The sequence below is a fragment of the Triticum aestivum genome, chromosome 5D, assembly GCF_018294505.1.
Source record: "Triticum aestivum cultivar Chinese Spring chromosome 5D, IWGSC CS RefSeq v2.1, whole genome shotgun sequence".
Taxonomy (NCBI): Eukaryota; Viridiplantae; Streptophyta; class Magnoliopsida; order Poales; family Poaceae; genus Triticum; species Triticum aestivum.
The window spans coordinates 472,540,355-472,558,565 of record NC_057808.1 but is presented as its reverse complement, the minus strand read 5'-3'; positions in this window follow the sequence as shown (position 1 = coordinate 472,558,565).

The window sequence follows — 18,211 nt, the reverse complement described above, 5'->3', positions numbered from 1 at the left end:
ATGAGGTCATGTGCAACGGGCGAGCGATCAAATACGGTTATACGTACAGTTGTGCTAAAAAATATAATTATACAGGCCAAATCATTTCCGGTCGTAAGTACATCCCACACAGTCAGTCCCGGCTAAACGTTTCTGTTCGTATGTACATTCCACATAGTCAATCCAAGGAATACGTTTCCGTTAGTATGTACATCCCACACAGTTAATCTAAGAAGTACGTTTCCGTTTGTATATACATCCCACACACCCACTCCAAGGAAAACGTTTCCGTTCGTAGGTACATCACACAATTTTCCCCATTAAATCGTTTGTGATAGCGTTACCATTGCACACAATATTAACAATTTTACCGTTTGGGTTATTGAATGCATCACACACGGTGCGTAGAAGAAACTATGTGGCAAAAGTTGTCCATCACACACACTTTTTATGTGGTAAACGTTTGCGCAAGGTGGCCTAACGCAAACAGTTTTCAAGAGGATGTCGTGTGTGATTGTCCATTGATCCAACATGGTTTATTCCTAGAAACTGTGTGCGTTGCCTGAGGTCATCGCCCATAGTGTTTTCTCAATAACCATTTGCAATAGAAAACCCAATTAGCAGGCTAATTGCCCTATTATTAATAGTCCATTTATTAATCTAATTGACATTTCATATTAAGCACACAATATATTTCCTTTCCATATTAAGGAAGCAGGATTTCATAATTGAAATACATCAGAGTACAACATCATATAGCTTCAGCACTCAGCTACCCCATTACACAACTACACCAGCACCAAGTTTCACATGCAACATCTATAACATTTCGAAATTGGCATCATAGACGGTATATAGACAGATGAATCTCATCTGGAAAACTGCTGAAGTGGAAGGCCAATATTGAGCCTTCATTGATGTTGATGGTCTTTGCAACTTTAGGCCAGTGCCTGTGGATGATTGACCGTCCATCCTTCGTGCTCTTCAGGAACACTTCAATATTGAACCGTGGGTATTGTATGAAAACCTTCCTCGCCTCCTGACCATACAGGTGGTTTGAGAGGTAACATCAGTGAACTGCTTTGGAAAGGCCTGAAAACAAGGATATGCATAAATATCTTCTCTAGATTTGAAATGGCGCAAAGGAATTAAAAATACAAGGTATAACAGTTAGTACCATCCCGTAGTGAACTGATGTCTTCTCCATTGTGCAGACAAAGATCTTGTTTTTTTCGCTAATTTCTTTATCGTAACAATCTTTCTGAGTTTCTTGACTTGACTGATATTCATGGACAACTCATTTCCACATATGCAAAAAGGGTCAAATAGTGGGTCAAAACCTCTGACAGCAGAACCTACTTGTGCAAGACCAAATTGTTAAAAACCTGATATTTAAAAACAAGAAGTGGAAAGGTGTGTTATTAACTGCAACATGCTTAATATTTAAAAACAAGCAAACGTAGTCATTCAAACTTGTATTGTGCAGGTCTAAGTACACTAGTTATTGGCCCTGTTTGGATCCATGGGTCAGAGTTAGTTTGAGCTAGTTTGGGCTCAAATAGCCCTAAAGTATCCAAACATGAGGGCTTGTTTGAGCTAGTTGCATCAAACCCACCCAAAACAACTATCCCACCCAAGAGGTGCTGATTGGGGCTAGTTCTCCTAGTGCATTTATTGTCAATCTAACACTGTCATTCAAACACCTCTTTGGCTAGAGTTAGTCATTGTTTAGTATCATTGTTATTTAGGAAACGTAGGATAGCGTAGGATTTATTCTACCTTGACTTGTACCCCGCGAGGCTCAAGCAATACAATCAACTATTCCACCAATCTCTCTCTCTCTCTCTCTCCCTTTTAACTGTCATGAGCTAGAAACTAACTCTAACCTCTAGCTAAGTTAGAGTATCCAAACAGTGCCATTGTTAAATCAAATGGAAAGGCGTGTTCAATACTCCCTCCGGTCCTTTGTACTCTGCATATAAGAATTGTCTGAAGTCAAACTTCATAAAGTTTGACGTTATTTATATGAAAAAATATCAACATCTACCATGCTAAAGTTACACAATATGAAAATTTAAGTCATGACACAAGTACTAATATTTATTTCATATTGCGAATGTTGGTATTTTGTTCTATAAAGTTGGTCAAACTTTACGAGGCTTGACTTTAGACAAATCTTATATGCGAACTAAAAAGTTTTGGAGGGAGTACAACATGCTTAACAGCAACCAAATATAGTCATTCATAGAGCTATTGTTAAATTTGGTATTGATAAAATTGAACTACATAGTTCATACTAGCACATATAGAACATCACACTATTAATAGCTGAAATAAACAAGGCATACTACGAACAACCAAAGATGGTAATTGAAACTGGATATATGCTAACTACAAACAACCGAACAACCATAAACCTTAGAAATAAGCAAGGCGTAATGCAAACAACCAAATATAGCAATAAAAAACTGGGAATGTTCTCACTACAAAAGGGGTTCGAGAAAAAAATCATGGGTTTCCTCACTTGTCACAGATTGGCTCCTCCTCGTGGTCGCTGTCGATGAGGTCTAACTTGGCAGTTGAGGATCCCAAGTGTTGGGGAACGTAGTAATAATTCAAAATTTTCCTACGTGTCACCAAGATCAATCTAGGAGATGCTAGAAACAAGAGAGAAGGAGTGCATCTTCATACCCTTGAAGATCGCTAAGCGGAAGCGTTACAAGAACGCGGTTGATGGAGTCGTACTCGCGGCGATTCAAATCGCGCAAGATCCGATCTAGCGCTGAACGGACGGCGCCTCCGCGTTCAACACACGTACAGCCCGGGGACGTCTCCTCCTTCTTGATCCAGCAAGGGGAGAGGAGAAGTTGAGGGAGAGCTCTGGCAACACGACGACGTGGCGGTGGAGCTTGCGGTTCTCCTGCAGGGCTTCACCAAGCACCACGAAGGAGGAGAAGGTGTTGGAGGAGGGAGGGGCTGCGCCAGGGAAGGGGTGCTGCAGCCCTCCCACCCCCCCACAATTTATAGGGGAAAGGGGAGAGGGGGCCGACCCCCTAGATCCATCTAGATGGGGCGCGGGGGCGGCGGCCAAGAGGGGAAAACTTGCCCCCCAAGCAAGTGGGAGGCGCCCCCTCCCCTAGGGTTTCCAACCCTAGGCGCCTTGGGCCCTTGGGGGGTGCACCAGCCCACTAGTGGGCTGGTTCCCACCCATATTCAGCCCACTAAGTCCTCTGGGGCAGGTGGCCCCACCCGGTGGACCCTCGGACACCTTTCGGTGGTCCCGGTACAATACCGATAACCCCCGAAACCATTCGGGTGACTGAAACTGGACTTCCCATATATAAATCTTCACCTCCGGACCATTCCAAAACTCCTCGTGACGTCTGGGATCTCATCCGGGACTCCGAACAACTTTCGGTAACCACATACAATTTCTCATAACAACTCTAGCGTCACCGAACCTTAAGTGTGTAGACCCTACGGGTTCGGGAACCATGTAGACATGACCGAGACATCTCTCCGGCCAATAACCAACATTGGGATCTAGATACCCATGTTGGCTCCCACATGTTCCACGATGATCTCATCGGATGAACCATGATGTCGGGGATTCAATCAATCCCGTATACAATTCCCTTTGTCCATCGGTATGTTACTTGCCCGAGATTCGATCGTCGGTATCCCCATACCTCGTTCAATCTTGTTACCGGCAAGTCTCTTTACTTGTTCCGTAACGCATGATCCCGTGGCTAACTCCTTAGTCACATTGAGCTCATTATGATGATGCATTACTGAGTGGGCCCAGAGAAACCTCTCCGTCATACGGAGTGACAAATCCCAGTCTTGATTCGTGCCAACCCAACAGACACTTTCGGAGATACCTGTAGTGCATCTTTATAGCCACCCAGTTATGTTGTGACGTTTGATACACCCAAAGCACTCCTACGGTATCCGGGAGTTGCACAATCTCATGGTCTAAGGAAATGATACCTGACATTAGAAAAGCTCTAGCAAACGAACTACACGATCTTGTGCTATGCTTAGGATTGGGTCTTGTCCATCATATCATTCTCCTAATGATGTGATCCTGTTATCAACGACATCCAATGGCCATGGCCAGGAAACCATAACCATCTATTGATCAATGAGCTAGTCAACTAGAGGCTTACTAGGGACATGTTGTGGTCTATGTATTCACACATGTATTACGGTTTCTGGTTAATACAATTATAGCATGAACAAGGAAATATAATAATAACCATTTTATTATTGCCTCTAGGGCATATTTCTAACAGTCTCCCACTTGCACTAGAGTCAATAATCTAGTTCACATCGCCATGTGATTAACACTCATAGTTCACATTGCCATGTGACTAACACCCAAAGAGTTTACTAGAGTCAATAATCTAGTTCACATCGCCATGTGATTAACACCCAAGAGTTTACTAGAGTCAATAATCTAGTTCACATCACCATGTCAATGAGTTCTAGGGTTTGATCATGTTATTCTTACGAGAGAGGTTTTAGTCAACAGATCTGGAACATTCAGATACGTGTGTTCTTCGCAAATCTCTATATCACATTGTAGATGCTGCTTCCACGCTCCACTTAGAGCTATTCCAAATGGTTTCTCCACTATACGTATCCGGTTTGCTACTCAGAGTCATCCATATAGGTGTTAAAGCTTGCATCAACGTAACCCTTTACGCCGAACACTTTATCACCTCCATAACCGAGAAACATTTCCTTATTCCTCTAAGGACAATTTTGACTGCTGTCCAATGATCCATTCTTGGATCACTCTTGTACCCCCTTGCCAGACACGTGGCAAGGCACATATCAGGTGCGGTACACAGCATGGCATATCGTATAGAGCCTATGGATAAGTCATAGGGGACGGCTTTCATCCTTTCTCTTTCTTCTGCGGTGGTCGAGCTTCAAGTCTTGACTTCACACCTTACAACTCAGGCAAGAACTCCTTTGACTGATCCATCTTGAACTCCTTCAAGATCATGTCAAGGTATGTGCTCTGTGAAATTCTTATCAGGCGTCTTGATCTATCTCTATAGATCTTGATACCCAACATGTAAGTAGTTTTACACAGGTCTTTGTTTGAAAAACTCCATTCAAACAACCCTTTATGCTTTCCAGAAATTATACATCATTTCTGATCAACAATATGTCATCCACATATACTTATCAAAATGTTGTAGTGCTCCGACTCACTTTCTTGCAAATACAAGTTTCTTGCAAACTTTGTATAAACCCAAATGCTTTGATCACCTCATCAAAGCGTATGTTCCAACTCTGAGATGCTTGCTCCAGTACATAGAAGGATCGCTGGAGTTTGCATACCTTTTAGCATCCTTAGGATCGACAAAACCTTCTGGTTGTATCACATACAGCCTTTCCTCATGGAAACCGTCAAGGAAACTTTGTTTTGACATCCATCTGCCAGATTTCATAAATGAAAATGCAGCAACTGCTAACATAATTCTAATAGACTTTAGCATCGCTATGATTGAGAAAGTCTCATCACAGTCAACTCCTTGAACTTGTCGGAAACTTCTTTGAGACAAGTCGAGCTTCATAAATGGTGACATTACCATCAGTGTATGTCTTCTTCTTAAAGATCCATTTATTCTCAATGGCTTGCCGATCATCGGGCAAGTCCACCAAAGTCCACACTTTGTTCTCATACATGGATCCTATCTCGGATTTCATGGCTTCCAGCCATTTGTTGGAATCCGGGCCCACCATCGCTTCTCCATAGCTCATAGGTTCATCATTGTTCAACAACATGACCTTTAAGACAGGGTTACCACTCAGAATTTGTACACACCCTTGTCGACCTACGAGGTTCGATAGTAACTTGATATGAAGCTCCATGATCATCATCATTAGCTTTCTCTTCAACTGAGGTAGGTGCCACAGAAACATCTTTCTGTGTTGCGCTACTCTCTGGTTGAAGTAAAGGTTCAACAACCTCATCAAGTTCTATCTTCCTCCCACTCAATTCTTTCGAGAGAAACTCTTTCTCAAGAAAGGACCTGTTCCTAGTGACAAACACTTTGCTCTCAGATCTGAGATAGAAGGTATACCCAATCGTCTTGTTTGGGTATTCTATGAAGACACAATTTTCCGCTTTGGGTTCGAGCTTTTCTGGCTGAAGCCTATCGACATAAGCATCGTAGCCCCAAACCTTAAGAAACAACAACTTAGGTTTCTTGCCAAACCACAGTTCATACGGTGTCGTCTGCACGGAGTTAGATGGTGCCCTATTTAAAGTGAATGTAATTGTCTCTAATGCATAACCCCAAAATGATAACGGTAGATTGGTAAGAGACATCATAGATCGCACTATATCCAATAGGGTGTGATTACGACGTTCGGACACACCATTACGCTATGGTGTTCCAGGTGGCGTCAACTGTGAAATGATCTCACCTTGTCTTTAGTGATTGCCAAACTCATAACTCAGATACTCTCCCCTTGATCAGATTGTAGGAACTTGATATTTTTGTTATGATGATTCTCAACTTCACTCTGAAATTGCTTGAACTTTTCAAACGTTTCAGACTTATGCTTCATTAAGTAAATATACCCATATCTACTCAATTCATCGGTGAAGTTGAGAAAATAATGATATCCACTGCGTGCGTCAACACTCATCGGACCGCGCACATCAGCATGTGCGATTTCCAACAAGTCACTTGCCCGTTCCATTGTTCCAAAGAACGGGGTTTTAGTCATCGTGCCAACGAGGCATGGTTCGCATGTGTCAAGTGATTCAAAATCAAGTGACTTCAAAATTCCATCGGCATGGAGGTTCTTCATGCGCTTTACACGCGATCAAATCAAGGAAATCGATCAAAGGATCCCCGTGCCAACCCAAATCTATGACCTAAGCGGCAGTGCCACAAGAAAGTGGTACTATCATTATCAACTCTACATCTTTTGGCACCAATGTTATGAACATGTGTATCACTACGACCGAGATTCAATAAACCATTTACATTGGGTGCATGACCATAGATGGTGTCATCCATGTAAACAGAATAACCATTATTGTCTGACTTGAATAACCGTATTGCAACAAACATGATCTAATCATGTTCATGCTCAACGCAAACACCAATGCAAACAACATTTATCCAGGTTCAACACTAATCCCGAAGGTAGAGGGAGCGTGCGATGGTGATCACATCAACCTTGGAAACACTTCCAACACACATCGTCACCTCGCCCTTAGCTAGTCTCCGTTTATTCCGTAGCTTTTTTTTCGAGTTACCAATATTAGCAACTGAACCGGTATCTAATACCCAGGTGCTACTAGGAGTACTAGTAAGGTACACATCAACAACACATAAATCAAATATACTTTTGTTGAAGTTGCCAGCCTTCTTATCTACCAAGTATTTGAGGCAGTTCCGCTACCAGTGACCATTCCCCTAATAGAAGCACTTCGTCTCGGGTTGGGGTTCTTGGGTTTCTTCACTGGAGCGGCAACTGGCTTGCCATTCATGAAGTTTCCCTTCTGGCCCTTGCCCTTCTTTGAAACCAGTGGTCTTGTTAACCATCAACACTTGATGCTCCTTCTTGATTTCTACCTTTACGACCTTAAGCACGACGAACAGCTCAGGGATCATCTTCCCTTTCATGTTATAGTTCATCGTGAAACTCTAGCAGCTTGGTGATAGTGACTGGAGAACTTTTGTCAATCACTCTCTTATCTGGAAGATTAACTCCCACTTGATTCAAATGATTGAAGTACCCAGACATTCTGAGCACATGTTCACTGGTTGATTTATTCTCCTCCATATTGTAGGCAAAGATCTTGTCATAGGTCTCAAACCTCTCAACACGGGCATGAGCCTGAAATACCAATTTCAGCTCTTGGAACATCTCATATGTTCCATGGTGTTCAAAACGCTTTTGGAGCCTGATACGTCTCCGTCGTATCTATAATTTTTTATTGTTCCATGCCAATATTCTACAACTTTTACATACTTTTGGCAACTTTTTATACTATTTTTGGGAATAACATATTGATCCAGTGCCCAGTGCCAGTTCCTGTTTGTTGCATGTTTTTTGTTTCACAGAAAATCTATATCAAATAGAGTCCAAACAGGATAAAAACTGACGGAGATTTTTTTGGAATATATGTGATTTTTGGGAAGAAGAATCAACGCGAGACGATGCCCGAGGGGGCCACGAGGCAGGGGGGCACCCCTGACCCTCGTGGCCACCCCGTAAGGCGGTTGGTGCCCTTCTTTCCCCACAAGAAAGCCAATATCCAGATAAAAATCGTGTCCAAATTTCAGCCCAATCGGAGTTACGGATCTCTGGGAATATAAGAAACGGTGAAAGGCCAGAATCTAGAGCGCAGAAACAGAGAGAGACAGAGAGACAGATCCAATCTCGAAGGGGCTCTTGCCCCTCCGCCGCCATGGAAGCCAAGGACCAGAGGGGAAACCCTTCTCCCATCTAGGGGGAAGGTCAAGGAAGAAGAAGAAGAAGAAGGGGGGCCCTCTCGCCCTCTCTCCCGGTGGCGCCGAACGCCGCCGGGGCCATCATCGTGTGACGACGATCTACACCAACACCTCCGTCATCTTCACCAACATCTTCATCACCTTCTCCCATCTATCTACAGAGGTCCACTCTCCCGCAACCCTCTGTACCCTCTACTTGAACATGGTGCTTTATGCTTCATATTATTATCCAATGATGTGTTGCCATCCTATGATGTCTGAGTAGATTTTCGTTGTCCTATCGGTAATTGGTGAATTGCTATGATTGGTTTAATTTGCTTGTGGTTACGTTGTTGTCCTTTGGTGCCCATCATATGAGCGCGCGCGTGGATCACACCATAGGGTTAGTTGTATGTTGATAAGACTATGTATTGGAGGGCAAGAGTGACAGAAGCTTCAACCTAGCATATAAATTGATGCATACGGGATTGAAGGGGGACCAATATATCTTAATGCTATGGTTGGGTTTTACCTTAATGAATGTTAGTAGTTGTGGATGTTTGCTAATAGTTCCAATCATAAGTGCATAGAATTCCAAGTCAGGGATGACATGCTAACAGTGGCCTCTCCCACATAAAACTTGCTATCGGTCTAGTAAAGTAGTCAATTGCTTAGGGACAATTTCGCAACTCCTACCACCACTTTTCCACACTTGCTATAGTAACTTTATTGCTTCTTTACTTAAAACAGCCCCTACTTTTTATTTACGCGCTCTTTATTATCTTGCAAACCTATCCAAAAACACCTACAAAGTACTTCTAGTTTCATACTTGTTCTAGGTAAAGCGAACGTTAAGCGTGCGTATAGTTGTATCGGTGGTCGATAGAACTTGAGGGAATATTTGTTCTACCTTTAGCTCCTCATTGGTTTCGACACTCTTACTTATCGAAAGAGGCTACAATTGATCCCCTATATTTGTGGGTTATCAAGACCTTTTTCTGGCGCCGTTGCCGGGTAGTTATAGCGTGGGGTGAATATTCTCATGTGTGCTTGTTTGCTTTATCACTAAGTAATTTTTATTTTCTGTTCTAAGTTGTTTCCTATCTTTAGTTATGGGTAGGAAACACAAAATACCAAAAAAATTAGTGGTACCTACTGAACCAATGGTTGAAGAACCACTCAAAATCTATCACACTCCTGAAGCTTTTTACTTGGATCATCTTCGATCCCTATGTGCTCGGGCTGAAACCCCAACTAGCTTAGTTGAGGGCAAATCTTTAGATGAGCATGCTTGTTATGTGCGACACCACATATCTGAAAAAGTGAAACTTTTACTGGATCAAATTCATCGTTTGCAATGCTATGCTTGGAATTTATGTGAAATATATGATTTTACTTGTTGTTTTGAAGACCCTAAGAAACACCTTCCCTACCAATGTGACTTTAGTGATAATGGAATCGTATCTTCGTATGCTAAGGGTGTTTATAATTACTATGATGTTCAACAAATTGAAGAATTTGTTGCTTTAAAGGGTGCTTATGAAATTGCTTCTTTGATTGAAACGTATGATGCTACTCTTTACAAATCTCAAATTTTGCCATACTCAAATATTATTATGATAATTATGCTTCTAATGCCTATGTTAAACCATATATTGAGGACTCATCCGTTGTCCAAGAAGAGACTAATATTTTGCAGGAGTCTATGGAAGAAGGAATTGATGAAACTGTGGGCTCATTGGATGAAAAAGATGATGAGGAGAGCGAAGAACAAAATGAGGAAGAGCGGATTAGCTACCCGTGCCCACCTTCTAATGAGAGTAACTCTCCAACTCATACATTATTTAATTTCCCTTCGAATTTACCGAAGGATATTGCTATGATGATTGTTATGATCCCGTTGATTCTTTTGAAATATCCTTTTTGATGATGCTTGCTATGCTTGTGGCCAAGATGCCAATATGAATTATGCTTATGGAGATGAACTTGCTATAGTTCCTTATGTTAAACATGAAATTGTTGCCTATTGCACCCACGCATGATAGTCCTATTATCTTTTTGAATTCTCCCGACTACACTATATCGGAGAAGTTTGCCCTTATTAAGGATTATATTGATGGGTTGCGTTTTACTACTACACATGATGATTTTGATAGATATAATATGCATGTGCTTGCTGCTCCTACTTGCAATTATTATGAGAGAGGAACTACATCTCCGCCTCTCCATGTTTCCAATATGATAAAATTGCAAGAAACTGTTTATACTATGCATTGGCCTTTACTATGTGTGCATGAATTGTTCTTTTATGACATGCCGATTCATAGGAAGAGAGTTAGACTTCGTTGTTGCATGATATATGTTACTTTGTGCTCACTACTAAATCACAAATCATTGTTAATTAAAATTGGCTTTGATATACCTTGGGATCCGGGTGGATCCATTATTTGAGCACTATATGCCTAGCTTAATGGCTTTAAAGAAAGCGCTGCCAGGGAGACAACCCGGAAGTTTTAGAGAGTCATTTATTTCTGTTGTGTTCTTTTATAAAGTTTAAAAAAAAATAATGTGCCAAGATTTGCCTTTAGGATGTTTACATTGCTTATTGGTTTTTGCGGTGCAAAACAAAAACTTTGGCTGTAGTGCGCGATTTTACATTTTTTACTGGAATGTCAAACGGTTCTAAAACTTTTTGCACTGTCTTTCTATACAAATTGTTTATTTTTCCTAGTTGTGTAAGAATTTTTGGAGTACCAGAAGTATGGTGAATGTTCAGATTACTACAGACTGTCCTGTTTAAGACATATTCTGTTTTTGATGCATAGTTTGCTTGTTTTGATGAAACTATTGATTTCTATCAGTGGATTAAGCCATGGAAAAGTTATATTACAGTAGCTACAATGTAAAACAAAATATGAATTGGTTTTCAACAGTACTTAGAGTAGTGATTTGCTTTATTATACTAATGGATCTTACCGAGCTTTTTGTTCAATTTTGTGTGGATGAAGTGTTCGAAGATCGAGGATGTCTCGATGTGAGGAGAAGGAGGAGAGGCAAGAGCTCAAGCTTGGGGATGCCCAAGGCACCCCAAGTAAATACTTAAGGAGACTCAAGCGTCTAAGCTTGGGGATGCCCCGGAAGGCATCCCGTCTTTCTTCAACAAGTATCGGTATGTTTTCGGATTCGTTTCGTTCATGTGATATGTGCAAATCTTGGAGCGTATTTTGCATTTAGTTTTCACTTTTCTTTGATGCACCATGCTGGTATGAGATAGTCCATGGTTGATTTATAGAATGCTCTGTGCACTTCACTTATATCTTTTCAGTGTGGCTTTATAGAATGCTTCATGTGCTTCACTTATATCATTTGAAGTTTGGATTGCCTGTTTCTCTTCACATAGAAAACCGCCATTTGTAGAATGCTCTTTTGCTTCACTTATATTTGTTAGAGCGTGGGCATATCTTTTGTAGAAATAATTAAACTCTCTTGCTTCACTTATATCTATTTAGAGAGTTGACAGGAATTGGTCATTCACATGGTTAGTCATAAAATCCTACATAAAACTTGTAGATCACTGAATATGATATGTTTGATTCCTTGCAATAGTTTTGCGATATAAAGGTGGTGATATTAGAGTCATGCTAGTTGAGTAATTGTGAAATTGAGAAATACTTGTGTTGAGGTTTGCAAGTCCCGTAGCATGCACGTATGGTAACCGTTGTGTGAAAAATTTGAAGCATGAGGTGTTTCTTTGATTGCCTTCCTTATGAGTGGCGGTCGGGGACATCGATGGTATTTTCCTACCAATCTATCCCCCTAGGAGAATGCGCGTAGTGCTTGGTTTTGATGACTTGTAGATTTTTGCAATAAGTATGTGAGTTCTTTATGACTAATGTTGAGTTCATGGATTATACGCACTCTCACCCTTCCATCATTGCTAGCCTCTTCGGTACCGTGCATTGCCCTTTCTCACCTTGAGAGTCGGTGCAAACTTCGCCGGTGCATCCAAACCCCGTGATATGATACGCTCTATCACACATAAGCCTCCTTATATCTTCCTCAAAACAGCCACCATACCTACCTATCATGGCATTTCCATAGCCATTCCGAGATATATTGCCATGCAACTTCCATCATCTTCATATACATGACTTGAGCATTCATTTTCATATTGCTTTGCATGACCGTAAGATAGCTAGCATGATATTTTCATGGCTTGTCCGTTTTTTTGATATCTTTGCCACGCTAGATCATTGCACATCCCGGTACGCCGCCGGAGGCATTCATACAGAGTCATATCTTTGTTCTAGTGTCGAGTTGTAATATTGAGTTGTAAGTAAATAAAAGTGTGATGATCATCATTATTAGAGCATTGCCCCAGTGAGGAAAGGATGATGGAGACTATGATTCCCCCACAAGTCGGGATGAGACTCCGGACTTTACAAAAAAATAAAAGAGGCCAAATAAGCCCAAATAAAAAAAGAGGCCAAAGAAGCCCACAAAAAACAAAACAAAACAAAAAATGAGAGAAAAAGAGAGAAGGGGCAATGTTACTATCCTTTTACCACACTTGTGCTTCGGAGTAGCACCATGTTCTTCATATAGAGAGTCTCTTGAGTTATCACTTTCATATACTAGTGGGAATTTTCATTATAGAACTTGGCTTGTATATTCCAACGATGGGCTTCGTCAAATGCCCTAGGTCTTCATGAGCAAGAAAGTTGGATGCACACCCACTTAGTTTCTGTTTGAGCTTTCATACACTTATAGCTCTAGTGCATCCATTGCATGGCAATCCCTACTCCTCGCATTGACATCAATTGATGGGCATCTCCATAGCCCGTTGATTAGCCGCGTCGATGTGAGACTTTCTCCCTTTTTGTCTTCTCCACACCACCTCCACCATCATATTCTATTCCACCTGTAGTGCTATGTCCATGGCTCGCGCTCATATATTGCGTGAAGGTTGAAAATGTTTGAAAATACTAAAGTATGAAACAATTGCTTGGCTTGTCATCGGGGTTGTGCATGATGGGAGCATTTTGTGTGACGAAGATGAAGCATAGCCAAACTACATGATTTTGCAGGGATGAGCTTTCTTTGGCTATGTTATTTTGAGAAGACATAATTGCTTGGTTGGTATGCTTGAAGTATTATTGTCTTAATGTCAAATGATAGACTATTGCTTTGAATTACTCGTGTCTTAATATTCATGCCATGATTAGATTATGCGATCAAGATTATGCTAGGTAGCATTCCACATCAAAAATTATCTTTTTTATCATTTACCTACTCGAGGACGAGTAGAAATTAAGCTTGGGATGCTGACACATCTCCGTCGCATCTATAATTTTTGATTGTTCCATGCCAATATTCTACAACTTTTACATACTTTTGGAAACTTTTTATACTATTTTGGGACTAACATATTGATCCAGTGCCCAGTGCCAGTTCCTGTTTGTTGCATGTTTTTTGTTTCGCGGAAAATCCATATCACACGGAGTCCAAACAGGATAAAAACTGATGGAGATTTTTTTTGGAATATATGTGATTTTTGGGAAGAAGAATCAACGCGAGACGATGCCCGAGGGGGCTACGAGGCAGGGGGAGCGCCCTAGGGGGGTGGGAGCACCCCTGACCCTCGTGGCCACCCCGTAAGGTGGTTGGTGCCCTTCTTTCGCCACAAGAAAGCCAATATCCGGATAAAAATTGTTTCCAAATTTCAGCCCAATCAGAGTTACGGATCTCTGGGAATATAGGAAACGGTGAGACAGATCCAATCTCGGAGGGGCGAGAGCTCTCGCCCCTCCGCCGCCATGGAAGCCAAGGACCAGAGGGGAAACCCTTCTCCCATCTAGGGGGAAGGTCAAGGAAGAAGAAGAAGAAGGGGGGCCCTCTCCCCCTCTTTCCCGGTGGCGCCGGAACGCCGCCGGGGCCATCATCGTGTGACGGCGATCTACACCAACACCTCCGTCATCTTCACCAACATCTTCATCACGTTCCCCCATCTATCTACAACGGTCCACTCTCCCGCAACCCGCTGTACCCTCTACTTGAACATCGTGCTTTATGCTTCATATTAGTATCCAATGATGTGTTGCCATCCTATGATGTCTGAGTAGATTTTCGTTGTGCTATAGGTAATTGGTGAATTGCTATGATTGGTTTAATTTGCTTGTGGTTATGTTGTTGTCCTTTGGTGCCCATCATATGAGCGCGCACGTGGATCACACCATAGGGTTAGTTGTATGTTGATAAGACTATGTATTGGAGGGCAAGAGTGACAGAAGCTTCAACCTAGCATAGAAATTGATGCATACGGGATTGAAGGGGGACCAATATATCTTAATGCTATGGTTGGGTTTTACCTTAATGAACGTTAGTAGTTGCGGATGCTTGCTAATAGTTCCAATCATAAGTGCATAGAATTCCAAGTCAGGGATGACATGCTAGCAGTGGCCTCTCCCACGTAAAACTTGCTATCGATCTAGTAAAGTAGTCAATTGCTTAGGGACAATTTCGCAACTCCTACCACCACTTTTCCACACTCGCTATACTAACTTTATTGCTTCTTTACTTAAAAAAGCCCCTACTTTTTATTTACGTGCTCTTTATTATCTTGCAAACCTATCCAAAAACACCTACAAAGTACTTATAGTTTCATAGTTGTTCTAGGTAAAGCGAACGTTAAGCCTGCGTAGAGTTGTATCGGTGGTCGATAGAACTTGAGGGAATATTTGTTCTACCTTTAGCTCCTCATTGGGTTCGACACTCTTACTTATCGAAAGAGGCTTGATACGTCTCCATCGTATCTACTTTTCCAAATACGTTTGCCCTTGTTTGGACTCTAACTTGCATGATTGGAATGGAACTAACCCGGACTGATGCTGTTTTCAGCAGAATTGCCATGCTGTTATTTTTGTGCAGAAATAAAAGTTCTCGGAATGACCTGAAACTTCACGGAGAATATTTTTGGAATTTATAAAAAATACTTGCAAAAGAATAAAGAACGGGGGCCCACACCCTGTCCACGAGGGTGGGGGCGCGCCCCCTGTCCCGTGGGCCCCCTGAGGCTCCACTGACCTCAACTCCAACTCTATATATTCACGTTCGGGGAGAAAAAAAATCAGAGAGAAGGATTCATCGCGTTTTACGATACGGAGCCGCCGCCAAGCCCTAATCTCTCTCAGGAGGGCTGATCTGGAGTCCGTTCGGGGCTCCGGAGAGGGGAATCCGTTGCCGTCGTCATCATCAACCTTCCTCCATCACCAATTTCATGATTCTCACCACCGTGCGTGAGTAATTCCATCGTAGGCTTGCTGGACGGTGATGGGTTGGATGAGATTTATCATGTAATCGAGTTAGTTTTGTTAGGGTTTGATCACTAGTATCCATCATGTTCTGAGATTGATGTTGCTATGACTTTGCTATGCTTAATGCTTGTCACTAGGGCCCGAGTGCCACGATTTCAGATCTGAACCTATTATGTTTTCATGAATATATGTGAGTTCTTGATCCTATTCTGCAAGTCAATAGTCACCTACTATGTGTTATGATCCGGCAACCCCGAAGTGACAATAATCGAGACCACTCCCGGCGATGACCGTAGTTTGAGGAGTTCATGTATTCACTATGTGTTAATGCTTTGGTCCGCTACTCTATTAAAAGGAGGCCTTAATATCCCTTAGTTTCCAATAGGACCTCGCTGCCACGGGAGGGTAGGACAAAAGATTTCATGCAAGTTCTTTTCCATAAGCACGTATGACTATATTCGGAATACATGCCTACATTACATTGATGAACTGGAGCTAGTTCTGTGTCACCCTATGTTATAACTGTTGCATGAGGAATCGCATCCGACATAATTATCCATCACTGATCCAATGCCTACGAGCTTTTCACATATTAATCTTTGCTTAGTTACTTTTTCGCTGCCACTATTACGATTACAACAAAACTGCTACTGTTACTTTAGCCACTGTTACCGTTACTTCCATACTACTTTGCTACTAAATACTTTCCTGCAGATATTAAGTTTTCCAGGTGTGGTTGAATTGACAACTCAACTACTAATACTTGAGAATATTCTTTGGCTCCCCTTGTGTCGAATCAATAAATTTGGGTTGAATACTCTACCCTTGAAAACTGTTGTGATCCCCTATTGTCGGGGGGATGGACCCCGGGCAGGCAACGGAACCCGGATCCTCTTCAAAAACAACGGGAATGGCACCGCCCCTCAATACCGGCGCGCGCTTGGCCGGGTCGCTCGACCCGGCCAAGCCCCCAAGCCGGCCAGACTAGCTGACCCGGCAAGACACGTCGACTCGGCCTCAACAACTGGCGCAAGACAGCCAAACCCGGCACGGCCAAGGCCTCCTCACCAAGCCAGCGCCACCCATGGCGTGCTACGCAATCCAGCCGCGGGTCAACTCTCATCCCATCCAGGCCGTATGACGGGGACAAGACTTCAATCAACGATGACCGAGGCAACAGTGCCCCGCCCATGCCTCTGGTCAACAGGAACGTGGCAACAGTGCCCCTCACCTACCCGCTGACCAGGGCCGGCATGGCAACAGTGCGCCCACCCTCACCGCTGACGACAACAAGCGGCAACCTGACGGAGAGCACTGTACGCGGCTCGACTCGGCCACGCCCTGACGATCGACAAGACGGCGCACAGTCCCCCTAGGCTGGCGGGGCCCGCACCTAGGGGAACCCGACGAACCACAAGCCCTCAGCGGGGCCCAGCCCGGGTCCCCGGACACCGACTACACGGACCCACCGACTTATAACATTACCATTGTACCCCCGAGGGGTTGGACTATAAAACCCCCGGGAGCCCACGATCATTCGGGGGGCGAAGCAGGAGGACTAGCCACGAAACAGCAACACCAGAGAGAAGAAGCAGCCCAAGCCTTGGCCAGCTTCCTTCCTCCTTCATACAGCTCCAGGAGCAACATTGTACTATCGATCATCCAACTACACTCGGCAGGACTAGGGGTATTATCTCTCCGGAGAGCCCCGAACCTGGGTATGTCCGGCGTCCCGCGCCCGCTCATGCCAACCTCGCCTCTGGAGCCCACCAGCGCCCTCGAGCCTCCTCCTCTCTTAGCCATCCCTTGGCATATGCCGTGCGCCCACCACAACAGTTGGCGCCCACCGTGGGGCAGCTCGAGGAGTTGTCCGGGAGCATGCTTCGGACGGGGCCCTTCTCCTACGCCGACGAGTCCGTCGCTCTGGCGGACGACGTCGTCGGCACGCTTGTCACCTCCTTCGTCGCACTGCGCATCTCCGATGCGTTCGCGGCCGACGAGTACCCCAGCGAGGTGCTCAGCTACTCCGACTCTCCCCTCTCCCTCGGCGGCGGCGTTTCCGCCGGGCAATGGACATCCATGTGGAGGTCTTCGTCACCGGCGACGGCGCCTCCTCCTCGTCGAGCAAGACGAGGAAGGCTGCGAAAGCCAGGGCCGCAGCGGATCGGATCGAGTCGTCGATCCGTTGCGCGCCGCGATGCAGAGCCTCCGCATCCCCATCGGCACCGACGTCGACGCCACCAACATCGCTGAGGCCCGAACCCAGCTCGAGGAAAGGTGCCAGCAGATGCTGGACCTATCTGAGACGCTCGCCGCCACTCAGCGTCGCCTGGACGCCGCTCAGCTGGAGCGCGACGCCGCCTACGGATTCACGCCCGCCGTGGCCGAGCCAAGCCGGGTCGCCGATTTGTGTGCCCGGGAAGGAGCGATCGGTCGGGCCCTCGGCGC